The sequence below is a fragment of the Coffea eugenioides genome, chromosome 5 (genome assembly GCF_003713205.1).
Source record: "Coffea eugenioides isolate CCC68of chromosome 5, Ceug_1.0, whole genome shotgun sequence".
NCBI lineage: Eukaryota > Viridiplantae > Streptophyta > Magnoliopsida > Gentianales > Rubiaceae > Coffea > Coffea eugenioides.
Genome location: NC_040039.1, coordinates 26,081,706 through 26,094,394, shown reverse-complemented (window position 1 = coordinate 26,094,394; position 12,689 = coordinate 26,081,706). Strand labels below are relative to the sequence as shown.

The window sequence follows — 12,689 nt, the reverse complement described above, 5'->3', positions numbered from 1 at the left end:
GTTAACAGAATAATTACCCTTCTTCATTAACTCACCACTGCAACTCAAATATACCAATAAACTAGGGATATACATGTTATTTCATAAAAGAAGCACTCTTCACAAATTCCTTTCTTGTTTGGTTGTTCCCTTCTCAACATAAGTAGATAAAGAGCCGAAGGGTTGTGATGACCTGGAGGTTTTCGTCGTCCTCTCACGTGCCCGGCATGTGGATTGGAAGCATCATGTTGTTCGCGCGTCGCGCGTTAGCTTCCCATTAGGCCTTCTTCTAACCCTAAATCAAACCCAACCTCTGAGGCGCCGCTTCTCATCTTCTCCTCTTCCTTTTCTTCTCTATTTTCTCACCTCTTCTCCTCAGACTCTCTCTGTTCCTGTCCTCTCTCTCTCTCTCTCTCTCGTATTTATTCTTGATTCCACGACCTCTAAAAGTTTCAATAAAACCTCCAGACGAGTGAAGATCCGCACAAGTCTAGATTAGTAGTTCATTTTGGAATCTCATTACTTGATTCGATGTTACCCCTGATTTTGTTTCTCTTAACTTTTGCCGGTGATTTCGCTTGTGAAGGCCACCAAATTTCTCATTTTCTCTAAAATCTGGCCTCAAACAACCCTTTCCATTCCAAACATGGGCGGGTCAACAGAACTCTGCCGCCTCTTTTAAAACAGAACTCTGCTAGGGTTCACTTTTTTTCTTTTCTCCTTAGAACTCTGCCGCCTCAGAACTCCTCCTCTCTAGAACGTTTGATCTCTTCTTCTTTATTCTCTTTTATTTTTTCCTCTCTCCTGCATTTGTCTTCCTTTCTTTTCTATCTTGCCCTCATCTCTTCTTTCTTTCCTCCTATTGCAGGTGGGTCTCAGAATTTTCTTCAGTTTCTATAGTGGTCTGCTCCGGCAAGCAATTAACCCGAAGCAACAATAATCTCTGAGCGCAACCACTCTTCATTCGAGAGAGAGAGAGACAGGTATAGGACGAGCACCTTAGTTTGGTGGAGGAAACGTGTAGAAATGGAATGAGGAGGCGAAGGGGAAGAGTTCGGCATGTTACAAACAAGAGATAGAGATCAACATCAAAAGCTTTCCAGGATACTTATTGACCATTGACAGGAACGTATATACAAACTGTGGATTCGAAAGAACCAACACCAACCATGCCAGATTTGATCTTCAGCAGCAAGGTGTTCAGACTAGAAAGCAACTACCCAACCCTTCACTTCCAATCAAGCATGTCTAGCAGCTCGAGGACCTCTTCCTCTGAGTTGGCAGCATCGCAGAAATCCAACTCAATGCCAAAAACATCGATGATCCCTTCATTATTGCCATTATCAATATGCTCGAATCTCATAAACAAAAGGGTAGCTAGGTGAAACATCAAGGTAGTCACTCAATTTCTGTATCTGTGCTTGTAGTGCGCAAGGATTCCAACAAAGTTGCATGCATAATTGACAAATCTGTGTTTGACTATATAGATTGGACAGCTATTATATTTCTGTTCAAACATGGAGTTTCAAATACTATGCATTTTTAGAGCTGCACACCCACCACAGGCTAGCCAACATCGGTACCTCCTTAAATTTGTCTATTTACTTTCTTTTCTATTTTTTCTAATTTTTAACCAATCTGTCCTTTTTCTTTTGCCCTCTTTGAGATGATCTGAATGAAAAGCTTCAAACCCTACAGGGATCAGAGTACCATACTCCCTCGTATCCGTTTTTCCCCTGAATTTTCTTGAAAAGGAAAGAAAATAAAAAGCCATTCTTTTTTCCCTTTTATTTCCTAAGGTTTTTTTCCCTTAATTTGAACTAGGATCTACTTATTTTTATAAATTTGTATGGAACATCTGATCATCTTCATTTATTTCCCTTTATTTATTATTGGTATTGTTATAAATTGAGTGCTTAAACTTTACTATTGTAGGTTTGACTGTAACAATCCTAATAGCTATATTAGCAGAAACAGTAATCCCAGAAAGAAAGATAGATTATTTCAAGTAATGCCACCATCGAACAACAGTTACTTTTTTGCCCTTTTTTCCCAAAGCATTGGTTTTACGTGATCAATTTATTTTTTATTTATAAAGTTTAAATTGCCAAATTATATTGAGGATATTTTTTGTAATTATGAATTTGTCTATAATACTGGAAGCTGGTAATGTGTTATTTCACTTTTTTTTTTGTTAGAAAAATATGAAAGTGATCTATTTGGAAAAGTCGGTATAGATTCTAATGAGGCCTTTGTGAAACTATGGTGGAACCCGTTTCCTTTTTTGTAAATTCTTAACTCTTAAGGTAAGTGTTAGGGTAATTGGTATAAAAGATATGATTTGAAAGCTATATATTTGTTAATGAATATTGATAAGATGAAACTTTTGAAGCAAGTTTAAGGGATAATCCTGAATCCTGTGAAATACTTTTCTGTCTTCTTGTAATCGTGTGTAATTTTTTAATTAAGAAACTAATGTATTTGCAGGTTGAATGCTTAACTGGGTTTGAAGGTTTTTCTAAGAGTCTTTGTTGTAACTATTTGGGTTGATTTTCTGAGTTCTAATGTTTGGATTTTTGGTTGGTGGCAGTGATACTTGGGAGTGCATTTCATGAGAAAGAATCACCTAGATTTAGGTTTGTCTCTTTCTGTATTTCTTCTCTGTTTGAACAATCTATTCCAATTCTTCCTTATCCAGCTAGCTTCTTGTTTTATTTTTAATACCTGTGTTGCCTTTCTTTCTGTTGTAGATATGAAGTGATTGTAGAGTTGTAAATCACCTTTTTGCCCTACAAACACTTATTCGATGGCTCCAAGCAGATTCAAGCACCACACTTAAGTTCAGACAGCCTAGAGGCAATATTAGTTTCTCCACAAATGGCTTTGCTATCATGTACCTTTATATTCTTATTTACAGCATAAAAAATCCTAAACTTTAAAATGAATATGGTTATGCATGCATGTAGTCTTCTATTCCATGCTTCTACTTTATCTAAAATACCTTGAACATTATTTTACCTTCCTTCTGTTTATTTTTGTTATAGATCTTCCTCTGCTAGCATGCTTATTTTCTTTATTTCACCAGTTTGGAGATGAAAAAATTTGGGAGAGATGCTCTTACTTCTGTGTGGTTTGTTTGCTTCTTTTTCCTGAGATTTTAGTAGCTTGGCTTTTCTAAAATACATTTGAAATTAATGTAGTGACTGTAAGTCTTATAGGGGAGATCTTTCTTTGTTTCTCTTCCTGCAATAACTATTCAAATGTTTTAAGCATTGTTCTCCTTTGGCTGATATTTTTCCTTTTGTTTGTTTGAACCTATGGTTTTTTATAAATTGTGAAGCATAATTTCTAATATGTTTGGTTCTGTTTCTCTATATTTTGAAGTTGTGGTTGGTTTGTCGATGGGAAGTTGCGCATACCAAGGGCGAGGGCAACACCATTGTTGGCTTTGAACAAGTGCTGATGGAGCTTGCTCACATTCATGAGAAGATTAATCGCTTTACTTAGGTGGTAGCTTTGCTCTATCTTATGTTGTCATGAAAATCGCAATTAAGAACTTAAAAAGTGTTTGAGGTTGTTCGCTGCAACATATTGGTCTTGTCATTTTTCTCTTTTTAACCGGTACAGTTGATATCAGAATTGAATGATGTATTCTAGCTTGTGGGACTGACGAATCTACAGAGGATGAAAGTTTTGCAAATTGGCTCTGTTATCTTACATTTTGGAGTTTAATCTAGAGTTGAACAATGTTACATTAGGATTTTAGACAGTAGAATCTATATTCATTATGAGGCTTGATGTTTGATTTGATTTATGGATGTGGCTATGCTAATTATGTCCCATTTGCTAAGGTATTAAACATCTATTGTTAATTTCAAAAGTTTTTTCATGTACTGATTCAGAACAATTGTTCTTGATGTTTCTTGTTATTGAAAAGATACAAAACTTTTGTGAATTTAGATATTGTACTTTTACTTCTGCACGAGTTCAATTTTTTGCATATCTTTTAACTAGAAAGTAAAGAAAATTTAACCTGTATACTGCAGTCATGTGGCATAAATAGGCACCCTTAGTATCATTTTTGTTTAGTTTTTGAGCATTAGGATGCTGGTCTCATCATTCTATGTGGCAGGTTGGGGACAGTGGATCTGCATTTTAGGGGTTTGGTTATAGAGATATGAGGTTCTACGTACTGATAATGTTGAGTTTTGAAAAATGCAGATAAAAGTATTTTTAGGCAGTATTGGTAAATGCATCAAGTCAGAAATGCAGGACCATTGAGAACATCATCTTTTAATTGACCATGGCACCACCAAGATCAAGTTGATAGAGTTGACAACTTATTGCCTTTGCTTAAGTTTCACTTTTGACTCTAAATTCCAGTAAATTAAGGTCATGAATTTTGTATCTAGGAGGTATAATGGGTTAGTGGCATTCTTCACTATCGGTGCTTTGAGCATTTGCTTGCAATTAGTGATAAAGTGCTCCGGATAATGGTATTGAAAGATTGGAAGACAGCATTATTGTTGCATATTTGTCTTCTTATTGATTATTATTGAATTTATGCTAAGTTTTGTGCTAATTTTTGACCATGTACAAGAGATTTCGGTCCCTTGCTTGCTCACTGATAAGAGAGCTTTTGATATGGCTAGCCATCCAAACTATGGAGTCTCCGATTGTGGTTGCTTTGGAAAATTTAGAGACTTTGGTTGGGGTTGCTTTGCAGCTATGCAGACATGCCAGTGTCATGGTTTTTTCAATTGGAAAAGAAAATATAGATGTTTTAGAAAAGAATAGCACAAACAAGTATAATATTTGGATGATGGCCGAGATAAATATATTTTCAAATGGCAAATCCTTTTGTTTGATCCTGATTTAAGAAAACTATATGCTCGTGACAAAAGTTGCTTCAGGGATTAGGTTTTTATTCTCAAAACATACTATTTCATTATACTTTTGGTTTATAATGTTTGTATCAAATTCACAATGCTTTGCTACAGTGACTTGCATGAAGAACAAATATGTATATACTATAGATAAAGATGTACAGACATAGAAACATTGACGAGTGCTTTTATAATTTATGTTTAATTGGGCATGTACTGTTTGGTTGCTAGCGCGCATCTTGTGTATAAATTTCTTCCTGTATATATATTTCAACAAGTTATAATTTTGCATATCCTTGCATTCAACCTGAACAATTTAGCCTTCAGGTCATTTCAGGGCTCCTGCTGGTGCCATTGACTCTTGTGCTGACCATCGTTGTGTTTTGGCATGTTTATCTTATTCTGCAAAACAAGACCACAATAGAGGTTTGCATTGGTAGTGATAGTAATTTTTTTTCATCTATCTGGCATCTGATCAAGTCTGATAACCACTTCCTACCTTTTTTACCATACAGTACCATGAAGGTGTGAGAGCTATGTGGCTTGCTGAAAAAGGAGGTTATCTGTATTCACATCCATATGATCTTGGTGCTTATGAGAATATGATATCAGTAAGTTGTTTCTCTCTTCTCTTGTTCTTAGTGGCAAATAAGAGAGTCTAGAGTAGGCACTTCATTTGGCTGATCAAATTAGGCTCTTTGTGCATAGAAGTTTACTAACTAATACTGTAGATATCATGGTACAACATGCTCTCCGAGATATGGTCTTAGCTTTCTAGGCATTTATACGTGATTTACTTGACTTGCAGGTTTTAGGACCACATATCTTTTGCTGGGTATGTCCCACCTCAGAGCAGATTGGTTCTGGCCTTCGTTTTCGCGCGGGAGTTGATAAGTTAGCAGGGATATCATTTTAGACATGTAGAGCTTGGAGTTTCAATGATTTTGTACTGCTGGTAGTATTGGAGGCAAGGCAACATGTCCTATATCATTCATTGATGATAATCAAATTCTGGTGTCCGCGTGCTTTCTTTTTGGAAATACAACCATTAAAAAAGAGTTTGTCTTGTGTAGCTCCTCCTTACATCCATGTTGTTGCAGAAGTAGTTCAAAGTTGACTGGGCTTCTGAAGCAGTCAGATGTAAAATAGGACCCTCCTTCTTATGACTTTTTTTTTTCCAAAAGTACAGTCCTCATGCAATCATGTACAAATGACAGAGTTCTAGGCTAACTCACAGCAACTTCAAGTAGAAGAGATAGGCCAAAAATTGTAACTTAAAGATGTTGTAATATTGTGATTCTCAGGAAGTGTATGAACCATAATTGATTTAATTGATGATTTGATTGAATTTGTTGCAAAATTTATGTCCCGACTCTGAAATTGGAGAGTTTTATATTGGGCTTCCTTTTTCCTTTGTTTGCTGAGCATCTGAAATGTGATTGATGAATGCATTATTACTAGGAGGCATAAACCGCGCGATGCGTATTGGAATGAATAAAAAACATGCCCAATTAAACATAGATTCATGAAATAAGAATGTTTGGTGGATAGTAACCTTTATAGTTTATCAAGAATAAATATTCTTTAGGAGACTTGAGATCCTTGGTCTCATATTTGTCTTCAGCTAGCATTTTACCTAGAAGAGATGATCGTTGGCAAGTATTCTTCTCAGGAGTTGTCATGGCCGCAACAACAGAATAGTTTATCAAAAGGACCTTATCAAAAAGAGCAGCCTTTATGGGTGAAGCCAATGCATTTAACTACTTCCCAGTCCTACAATCTCCCAATTTAAGATAGTTTCTTGGCACTTCGCCAGCTTTTCTAAAGCTGCTACAATCTCCCAGTCCTGCAAATACAAAGCAACAAAAGAAATTCATAAATCACGATATTTTCCAGTTTATTAGTAGGAGAGAAACGACTGTGCGTAAAGAAATATGCCACCATCAATGAATTACGGAAAGATCTGAAAACAATTCAACAATCTTAGAACTCTTTGCGTCAGCGAGATATTCTTTAATATTTCACAATTTTAGAACTCTTTTATTGTTATCCAATTCAACTAAAGAGCAATTCAAAAACTGTACCCATATCATTTTAATTTCATTGTTCAACTCGGTTAACTCATAGTCAACTAATATGAGAATTCAATCATTTTTTTTTCAAGCTACTATAATCACAATTGGATCAATATTGCTATATATAATGAAAATGCCTTCAAATTTAGCTTAGTATTTCCCTTTTTGTCCTGTGAAGCATAATATATACTTGTGGTCACACTCTATGTTTCTACACTTCATGAAAAATAGTAAACTTGATTTTCATGTTAAACAAGAAATGGAGTGAGATAAAAGAAGAATTTCCCAAGCTCCTACAAAAGTAGTTCTATATCTCGACAGTACTTTTTCTCTCTTATGACGTACGAGTACGATATATTCAAATCATCACATCCTACGCTTCTGCACTTCATGAAAAATATTGAACTTTATTCTCATGCTAAACGAGTAATAAATATTAACTAAAAAAGTATTAACTTTAAATCTTAGCAGTACCTTTCTATAAATCTAAATAAATATTCGTACTATTTTTGTGAAATGATTTTGCCGTCTACTTATTCATGTATATTTATGCTTAGCTGTGTACACAAATTATTAACCCACAAACATTTTTGTTCCATGAATCCACATGCTTAAAGGGGCATATTTTATATTTATCCCAACGCGCAACGCACGTTTTATGCCTCCTAGTCTTCCAACAAATCTACATAAAGACGGCAACGGTTGAAGAGCTAAATGCTTAAGCAATACAAAAGTACAAATTACAAACAAATTAATGAAACACGCAATGACATTGAAATAGCAGATATTGAAACCAGACTACGGGATGGCTCAATTAAGAATCTGTGGACTTGGATTTGGAGGGTTTAATGTCTGTGAGGACCAACATCGTGATATGGTGAAGGGGTTGGGAGACTTTTGCTTTGGTGCTCAATGCCTGCGGCATTATGCACTTGGTGGTGGCGGCGTTTGCCCAAGACATGGATGAAGTGAATTATGCTAGTGGTTGTACCTATGGAGCCAATAGTGGAGAATAGGGAAACAATGATTTTTTTTTAATCTGATGGTAACAATTAGTCTAGCTTACTCTTACTCCTACTGCTATATTAACCTACACTAGGGGGAGAGGCCCAATGAAATCCAGGGACAGTGGTTCTTGGTTTGTAAATTTGGGGTACCAATCAAGACAGGGAAGACGGGTTACCAATCAAGATCAAATTTGGGGTGATAAATTTTTTTTTTTTGTGATTTATCTAGAAACTAAATTCTTTCCTTTTTCCTCTATTTGTTGTAGGGCAATTCAAACTAGAGGAAAGTGGTATGTGGAGTAGATATATTATAATGGATGGAGTTATGACTCCCATGTGATTTTACAGAATTTGGGTTGAAGTATTAGTGGTTAGATACAGCTCTTGCTGGAATTAGCGTTAATACCCAAGTCAGGATTAAACAATTAACAATATATATGGGTGAGGATTTAACATGAGGTGAGGGGCTGAGGCAATGGTGGAGCACCAAATCAAGATGTTGTTTATCTCAATCCGTAACTTTTGATGATTACAAAAAATGGATGTTTCTAATATTCTCTGATTAGATCTTTCTAGAATTGGAGCAGAACAGGTTCAAAGGCTAACATATGCTGAAATAGCTGTCGGACGCATATAAAGACTGCATCGGTCGTCCGACAACCATTGAGTAACTTCGGACGCATGAAAAACCCACTCTTGGACGTCCGAAGATGATAAGTCAAGTCCTCTAAGCTGATTGACCTTGATCGGACGTACAACACCTGAGTACCGGAGGTCCAATAAACGTTGTGACACTTCGGACGCAAAACATTGAAGGCACCAGACGTCCGAATGAACTGAAGGAGAATTTTTCAGTTTTACATCATACCTTCGGACGCATATTCTGGAGGTACCGGAAGTCCTAAACATTTCAAAAAAGTTTTTTGAACTCACTGCCTGCGTTCGAATGCAGAAAACTAGCCTACCGGACGTCCGACACCACCAACGGCTAGTTGACTCTTCAGCTGTCTTTTATCCGTTGGTAGCATTAATTGAAGAATTTTTTGGTCCCTTATAAAAAGGAAAAAGTCAACCACTTCAAACAACTTTCACACATTGAAACTACATCAGATCTTGGGTGATTCAAGTGTGAGAATACTCTTTAAAAAAGATTTGTACTCTTAGTTGTGAAATTTTCAATAAACTTTTCAAGTGTGTTTCTATTTCTTCAATAGTGTAGTTTTGTGAGGGTTATCCGAGTGATAGTAAAACTTCCTTACTTGACTAAGTGCGGCTTGGGGCGAGGAGGAAGTGATCCTTCCTTTGTACACAAGAGATTGGTTGTAAGTTGATCAACTTGAAGAAACTTGCTATACAAAGTGGTATTCAAACTCAAGTAGAGTTTGAAACTTGGTTTGCTATTCTATCTTTTTACTTACTGTTTTGCAATATAAATTGTCTATCTCTTCTACTCCCAAGCACTTGTGCTTATTCATCAATTACTCCATTGTGTGGTCCTTTAGAAAAAGAGAGCAAGTTCGAAAAAAGTGAATCATATCTTGGCTAGTTTTTAAACCACCTAATTCACCCCCCTCTTAGGTTGTCTTCGATCTTTACAATTGGAATCAGAGCTTGGTCTCCTAGAGATTAAGCTCAATCGGTTTTGGAATAAAAATGACAACCAACAATGCCATGTTTTTTGAAGGACAATCCGTCACTAGACCCCCAATGTTCAATGGATCAATTTATATCTTTGAGAACAAAATTGGGCGTTTCAAAAAAAATTCTCTGGTCACTCTTTATTTGACGTCCGATGTTTTAGAACGGACGTCGACAGTGTTCTTGATCATTTACTCAAAAAATTTTGGTTCGGACTGAAGTGTCAGACGCTCTACTTCGTTCGGCCGTCCGACACTCAAAAATTGCATCTTATAAGGAAACCCTCTGCGTTATTTAGTTCATTCTTACCCTTTAGTTTCGGATGCAACTCTTCATATTCTCTTAATTTCAAAATTCAAATTCATCTCTTCTCGAAACAAGTACCAAGAAATCACTCTGACCGACACCTTCACATACCTATTGCGAGTTTATTGTGCATTATAACTTCCCCCAAGCGCCAACTGCACTATAAATCTCAATTCTTACCCGAAACCCTAACCACCAAAATTTCTCCCTCTGTGGATAGTTCGTGCATTCACTGTAGTTCATACTGCACTCCTCATCATTTGATACTTATTTGTGTCACATTACACAACAAAATCACACTGCATTGCAATCATGGTGAGGATTAAAGGAGGATCCGTGAGTGCCGGACGCACCTTCAAGCTTCATGATGAGGAGGATGAAGATGTTCAAGTTATCGAACCTTCCATCAAATCACCCAAAAAGAAAACTGAAAATCGTGGTGAAAAAATGAAGCAATCTGCAAGGAAAAAGCAGAATGCGCAAACCAGAGAGCCATCTGTTGAACCATCCGATGAGCAGATGGAGGAGCATCAATCTGAAGGGCATTCAGGAAGTGGCAATTAAGAGGAATTGGAGCAGCCTACCAATGTAGATGTAACCACCACGAAATCACCCAGAAAGGGAAAAAGGACTGCCAAAAGGAAGAGCATTGCTCAACCCAAGGGAAGGCAAACTGCTGATCCCTCTAGGAATCAACAGGATGCAGAGAAAAATGCTGAGAAATAGCAGACTGATGAACCATCTACCAGGAAGTCACCAAGGACAAGGTCTGGTGTCTAAGGTACAACATCAACTACTCAGCGCAGTGGAAAAAGAAAGCATCCAGAAAATGAACAACCAGGGACCCAAACTGCTGTTGAACAACTCCCTTGCCCAAGTTCATCGATGATGAAGCTAGGGAGATGTTTGAATGGATCTTGCAGAAAGGATTCATCACTCAAAGGACCATCATTCCCTACGAATTCCGTAAACTTGACTTTCAATCTGTTCTCAACCTTTTTGAATTCCAAAAATGGACCCATTTTCTGACCATTCCAAACACTTACTATCCTGACATGCTTCATCAATTTTTTGCAAACCTTAGAAAGGGTAAATCACATACAGATCTCATTTCACATGTCAATTCTGTTAACATAGAACTGAATCCTGAAATTGTCAACTCTGTTTTGGAAACCAAAATTAAAGATGATTTTAAAGGCAAAATTACAAATTTCTTTTCTTACGAAGAATTTCTCTCTGCATACCATCACTTTCATGTTGTAAAATTGATGATCTATTTTCAGTCTCACTTTAATACTCCTGTTGAGGCAAGATTGAAAGATCTTAGTCCTCAAAACCTTATCATTTTTACCATAATTTCAAATCTGTTAGTGCCCACTGATGGTCACAGAACTGATGCAAACAAAATGGAACTTTATCTGCTCTACTGTTTTCTTGAAAAAGTTTGAATTGATTTTGATTTTGTCATGTGCAAATTTCTGCTCAAAATCAGCGCTGACAGTCGTAGGAAACTGTCTTATGAAAAATTTCTGACTCCTATTTTTACTCATTTTGAAATTCCCTTTACTGGAAAATCTCCAAAAGAGAGTGCATCAACTGTGTTTTCAAAGGTTTACTTTGAAAGAAAAAATCTGAAATTTTTTTAGAGTCATTGGTGCTACAAAGAAACTGTCTCGAGTTTAGGAGAAAAAATCTTCATAAAACTCCTGTAACCCCTAGGACTTCTCGAAATCAGTCTATGTATGTGACACCCTTCACCATTCACCCTAGAAGGTCAGTCTCTATACATACTTCATCCAACCTTGAGATCATCTCTCTGCTTGATGACCTCAAACAACATATCCTGTTTCTTGAAGATGGCTTGATGATGACCATGGCTTCTGATCAACAAGTCACCTTTGTTGCCAAAAGGAATCTGCTTGTACCTCCCATTCCTCCAGAAAATGAAAATGCACACCGAAAGAAGCCTAGAACTGAGCCAACCACTGAGACTACCCCAAAATACCGTGCCTCCAGTTCTCAACCACAGGACAAGGGAAAAGTTCCGGCAACTGAAGAAGAGACGGAAGAGGATGATAAGGATGAGGATGAGGACACTGAAGAAGAAGACCCTGCCCAGTTTCGCCTGGTTATAAGAAGGCTTGGATCCTCTAAGATCACCATATAGGCACTACTAGGCTACTGCACTTCATGATTAGGATAATAGTTCATATTAGGTTTTTGCATCTTTTGCACTTAAAAACATTTATTGTGCTCTGTCTTAAGGATTTTACTCCTCTACTGGTCTGTAAAACTATTTTGTTATCCTTTATGTTGAATGTTGCTTATTTCAGTCTATCTGCAAATATTAGTTTCTGGTTGATAATGTTTTGGTTTTAGTTCTGAATGGATGGTGTTGCTGTGTTCTGCCAATATTAGTTTTGCTAAATTCAATTTGGATGTGTGTTACTGATAATACCTGTGACAATATTGGTGAGCCAATGTATTGGTAATATGGATAATTTTACTGATTGATTCAATGATGACAAAAAGAGGGAGATATATGGATATGTAATCTATATGTGAGGAGGAGTCATTTATATGTAATCTATATGTGAGAGGGAGTCATTTTAAGGGAGAGTTGTGATTATTCTGAAGGAAAGTTGTGAATACTCCCTGAATGCATTAAGTTAGGGGGAGCTGTACCTAAAACCTTTTTACTCCATCCATTTTTTTGTCATCATAAAAAAAGGGGAGATTGTTTATCTCAATCCGTAACTTTTGATAATTACAAAAAATGGATGTTACTAATATTCTCT

At 36.7% G+C, this 12,689-nt stretch overlaps 2 long non-coding RNA genes across 2 annotated transcripts; both read left to right on the top strand.

The window, feature by feature from the left end:
- The first annotated feature begins 960 nt into the window (after positions 1 to 960).
- LOC113772597 lies at positions 961 to 2,620 on the top strand. The gene is made up of 3 exons (XR_003468575.1): positions 961 to 1,373; positions 1,467 to 1,558; positions 2,570 to 2,620. It is a non-coding gene; the product is annotated as an uncharacterized LOC113772597 (long non-coding RNA).
- Positions 2,621 to 4,188: 1,568 nt separating this feature from the next.
- LOC113772341 lies at positions 4,189 to 6,172 on the top strand. The gene is made up of 3 exons (XR_003468524.1): positions 4,189 to 5,291; positions 5,381 to 5,476; positions 5,674 to 6,172. It is a non-coding gene; the product is annotated as an uncharacterized LOC113772341 (long non-coding RNA).
- Positions 6,173 to 12,689: the final 6,517 nt, after the last annotated feature.